At 34.1% G+C, this 5,075-nt stretch overlaps 1 long non-coding RNA gene across 1 annotated transcript; it reads left to right on the top strand.

The window, feature by feature from the left end:
- Nucleotides 1–308: 308 nt before the first annotated feature.
- On the top strand, nt 309–3,175 carry LOC127432721 (uncharacterized). Its single transcript, XR_007895785.1, has 3 exons — nt 309–563; nt 1,797–1,912; nt 2,436–3,175. It is a non-coding gene; the product is annotated as an uncharacterized LOC127432721 (long non-coding RNA).
- The last annotated feature ends 1,900 nt before the right edge of the window (nt 3,176–5,075 follow it).

Genomic DNA, 5,075 nt, shown 5'->3' on the forward strand with positions numbered 1-5,075 from the left:
GTGCTATCACTGTACAATCTGACAGTTTTGCTGTATGAATATGGGAGTTTTTTAGGTGTTTATTTTAAACTAACACAGTACTTGAGTTCAGTGTGAAAGTATGCCAACAGAGGTCTGCTTACGCAATCCTTTTTATTTTTTATAAAGCCAAATTACCCTTTTCCCGAATCCAGTTGTTTAACATCCATATCTGACAATTTTATCAAACACATGGCCTCCTCAACTCCTGTGGGTGGGAGTGAAGGAATGTTGTCTGGTAAACTGCTTCCCAAACTTTGGGTCCAAGAAATGTACTGCATAATCAGTGTGAATGACAGAAGAACAATTTATTTAGACATATTCTAAAACATTATGTGCTGATAACTGGTACTTTAAGGCTGCCACTCTTTTCAGGCACAAATTGCTGAATCAGTTTCTTTTAAAACTGGAAGCATGCATCTCTGTTGAAATGTAACTGGGATAGATGATAACTGGCTTGGGTGTCATGGATCATGGATTTGGCAGAGATGGGACTTGGTTTGCTGTTGTACGTCTTGAGATACAGGCCTAAACCCTACTGTGAGGTGAGAGCAGATTTTGGCAGGAGGCAGCTGATTGCCTTTCATACCTCCTGGATATAAACACAGCTTTTGCATATGTCTCGTTTATGACACTGACAAATTTCAAAGGGAGTTCTGCTGTGGAGTTAAACTACACTTACCCACTAACAAGAGAAGTAAATATTTTGAGTTTAACAATCTTTTTGTCATCTATTCTTGTATATTTTGTATTAATATAATATTACATTTGGTTTAGAGTTGACTGATTTGTTTGTCTGAATAAAACTTTTTTTCCAAGAGTTTCTGCACACTGTCTAACCATGCTACTACAGTTTGGCACTTCTAGCGAGCTCCCTGATGATTGAGAGCAAAAATCAGGCTCTAAATCTCAAGTCAGTTCTTTCACCATGAGAAAAATATGTAAAATAAATAAATTTATGAGTGCTCTTTTGTTTCATCATCATTGTACTCTATAGTCCAGTATATTATCTCAAGGGATTCTCAGTCTCTCATTTCTGTTTTCAGGACCTGACCTTTAAACAGAGAGAGTCAATTACTGTGATGTCTGTTGAACGCATTTAAACATATAAAATGTCTAAATGCACAATTTGACTTATGTCATTGACATGTTTACTTCGAATGGGAGGTGTATATGTAAGACAAACAACTGATTTATCATCTCCAACCATACACTTACATATTCATGCACTTACACCAAATGCCCAATAGAGGGAAGCACTTACATTAGCTGATAATAGACGCTGTTAATCTGTTAACAGTCAAGAGCATTCGGCTACAACACAAATATGAAGACAAATATCTGCGGGGTAAACTACTATGGAGATAGAATTGTTTCTAATTCAGAGATATGGAAATAAATTCACAAATAGAAAGCTGATTCACAAATAAAAAGAATGAGATTTACAAATATATGTTAAGAGTTTCACAAAAATAAAGTGAATTCACAAATAAATAAAATGAGATTTGCAAAGAAAAACATTATTTACAAATATGTTTTTTAACTAACAAACACAACTCTGTCCAGCATTCATTTGTGAATCGCGTGCATTTATTTGTGGATCGCTTGCTGTGCACATGTGGAATTCTGAAACATTTCTTGCGTGAGATCTGCAGGCAATCCACAAATAGATAGACTCCACCCATCATCTACTCAAGCCAATCAGATAACGGTCACATTACTCTGACCAATCGTAGCATGTTCTATCTTCAACTAATCACGCTTCGTTTTACTATCAGGGCGGGACCAGAGCCACAGCACTCTCATGAGCATGGAATCAAGCACATACAGATAAGCTCCAAGGCCGCAAACTTTTAAAGAAACGGACGCCATCAGAGGAATACTGTGACTTAAGGTTTGTATCATTTTCTCGCAGTTATAAACGTATAGTGTCTTGTCAAATGTCGACAGCTGAAAATTGCCCATTTGTAGAGTGTCCTGATCATTAGCTTTATAGCTAACCTGGCTGACTGTATGAGTCCGTTTCTCAAGTTTTTTGTCTGAAATGTGTCATCAAAACCTTTTCTCTTAATGTTACATGGCAGATCCAAACAGACACACTACTAGACACTACAAAAGATCAGTAGTACAGATAGTGCCTTTATAAAACATGAATAATATTAGATGATCTTAGGAGCACAAACCATAAATTAATACCATATTTTACACAGTTTACAAGATCTGCTATGGCAATAATTTGGTTTCACATTATGTTAATGTATTTAATAAAAGCAGTTGTAAGGTAATATTTATTAGAATTTTGCATTTGAGCACTTTTCTGTGCATGTTTTAGGAGTTTCTATTATGGGGTCCCTTCATAAAATACAGCTTCATGTTCTGACAGTGATTGACTCATTGGTTATTGCCATCTTTTTCAGATGTTTCCCCTGTGTACTGCTCATCAACTTTGAGCACTCGACTCACCTGCTCCAAAACTCAGTGGTTCCATCTCCAATACAGGACATGCACAAATGATTGGAAGAAATAACAGTTACACATTAAAAACAAGTCCACTACTGTATAGAAAAGAACATGTTACACAAACAAGATTGGGCCATGGAGCTTTGTGATGTCTTACCACCAGTAGCACAAAAGTCCCACAACTGTTTCCGTCTTTTTGTGATGTGGAGCAGAGAGCACCAGTTCTCCAGTATCCTCGCAACTCTTATTATTATTATTATTATTATTGTCCTCCTGTATCTTACAGCCCATATACTTTCTAAGTACATAAGTGAAACACGCATTATTTTACAGGATGTCATGTGTATTGTGTTGATTCATGTCTTTTATTTTGAAATTCTAGTTCCTGGTTCATGTCATGTGTTCCTGTTTCCCTAGTCATGTGATGTCTTGTTTTCCCTCCATGTTCATGTGTCATGTTTTCGCTGGTTTATTGTTTAATTATCTTATCAATTCTGTTTGTTCTTTGGTTTATGTTCTCCCATGCCTTGTATTTAAGCCCTCAAGTTTTCATTGTCTGGTGGTCAAGTATTGAATTTGATGAATGTGTTTGGAATGCCATAGTCAAGTCAAGTCATAGTCCAAGTTCATGTTTATGTTTCACGTTTGTAGTTAGGGTTTATTGGTTATATTTAATAAACTGCACTTGGGTTCTTCATCTTCATGTCTTTGTCATAGTCATTGCCAGCAGCGTTACACAGGATTAACATAATTATTTCTTGTGAGTAACATTGGACTGGTCTGCCATAACACCAAGTGCTAAAAATATAAATCCTTTGAAATATTACTTCAATTAATATGTATATATATATATATATATATATATATATTAATATGTGAAACCAAATTATTGCCATAGCAGATCTTGTACACTGTGTAATATAGGGTATTCATATATGGTTTGTGTTCCTAAGATCATCTAATATTCATGTTTTATAAAGGCACTATCTGTACTTCTGATCTTTTGTAGTGTCTAGTAGTGTGTCTATTTGGATCTGCCATGTAAAATTAAGAGTAAAGGTTTTGACCACACTTTTCAGTCAAGAAACTTGGTTAGAATTAAAATAGCAGACTCATACAGTCAGCCAGGTTAGCTATAAAGCTAATGATCAGGACACTCTACAAATGGGCAATTTTCAGCTGTCGACATTTAACAAGACACTACACATGTTTATAACTGAGAGAAAATGATACAAACCTTAAGTCACAGTATTCCTCTGATGGCATCCGTTTCTTTAAAAGTTTGCGGCTTTGGAGTTTATCTGTATGTGCTTGATTCCAGACTCATGAGAGTGCTGTGGCTCTGGTCCCGCCCTGATAGTAAAACGGAGCATGATTGGTTGAAGATAGAACGTGCTACGATTGGTCTGAATAATGTGACTGTTATCTGACTGGCTTAAGTAGACGATGGGTGGAGTCCACCTATTTGTGGATTGCTTGTAGCTTTCTGCAAGAAATGTTTCAGAATTCATAAATGTGAGCTGCCATCCACAAATGCACAGCAAGCGATCCACAAATAAATGCGCATGATTCACAAATGAATGCTGGACAGAGTTGTGTTTGTGAGTTAAAAAACATATATTCAAAAATATTTTTTTTGATTTGCAAATCTCATTTATTTGTGAATTCACTATTTTTGTGAAACTCCTAACATATATTTGTGAATCTCTTTCCATTTGTCTCTGAATTAGAAACAATTCTATCTCCATAAACTACTGATTAATACAATGGATCATCGGAGGTTTAAATGAAAATACATACTTCAACAATAGGTCTTTGTTTAAAGTTATACGTGTAGGCTTACATAATGTCACTTACACTGTGTAATGTTTAACAAAATTAAATTAATAATGTAATTAGATGATATTGAATTTGTTATGATATTGAAATGCGTGAATTTTAAAAATAGGTTAAAATATGGAAATAAATCGAAAGCTGTCCTGTATGTCCTGTCCTTTTTTTTTTTTTTTTTTTTTTGTGAAAATTGGGCTGACTCAGAGTACATATATCTATATAATACATAAAATTCAAAACCTTGTGTATTAACACATTTGTATCATACAACCCATATCGATCGATAAGCACGCACATCAGAAATCGATGCGTTTCTTGGCAACCGTAAACAGCCTGCAGTTAGACTAATGAATATTTGGTGGAATAATATTTTTATTATGATTATTGATTATTATTAAAAAAATGTAACAATTAAAACAGTGTGACACTCATTTAAAATAATAATAATAATAATTATAACAATAATAAATAAATAATAAAAAAAATATAAGTAACACAAGGCTTCTCGTGGATTAACAAAGCAGCTAAGAACTAAAACAATAATTAAGTTGTGGTGCAGTTCACAAAAATAAATAATAAATATATATATATATATATATTTTTAAAAAGCACAGAAGAACAAGATGATTCCTCAGCAGAATTTTACAACGCGTTTTAAATTACTTGCACGTTTTTTCATATCCAGCAGCAGACGGATTATGTAAATTACATTTAATAATATTTTACTTAATTTTGTCTGAATTTCACTTTGCTTATTTGTGTAA

Source organism: Myxocyprinus asiaticus, chromosome 42 (genome assembly GCF_019703515.2).
Source record: "Myxocyprinus asiaticus isolate MX2 ecotype Aquarium Trade chromosome 42, UBuf_Myxa_2, whole genome shotgun sequence".
In the NCBI taxonomy this organism is placed as follows: domain Eukaryota; kingdom Metazoa; phylum Chordata; class Actinopteri; order Cypriniformes; family Catostomidae; genus Myxocyprinus; species Myxocyprinus asiaticus.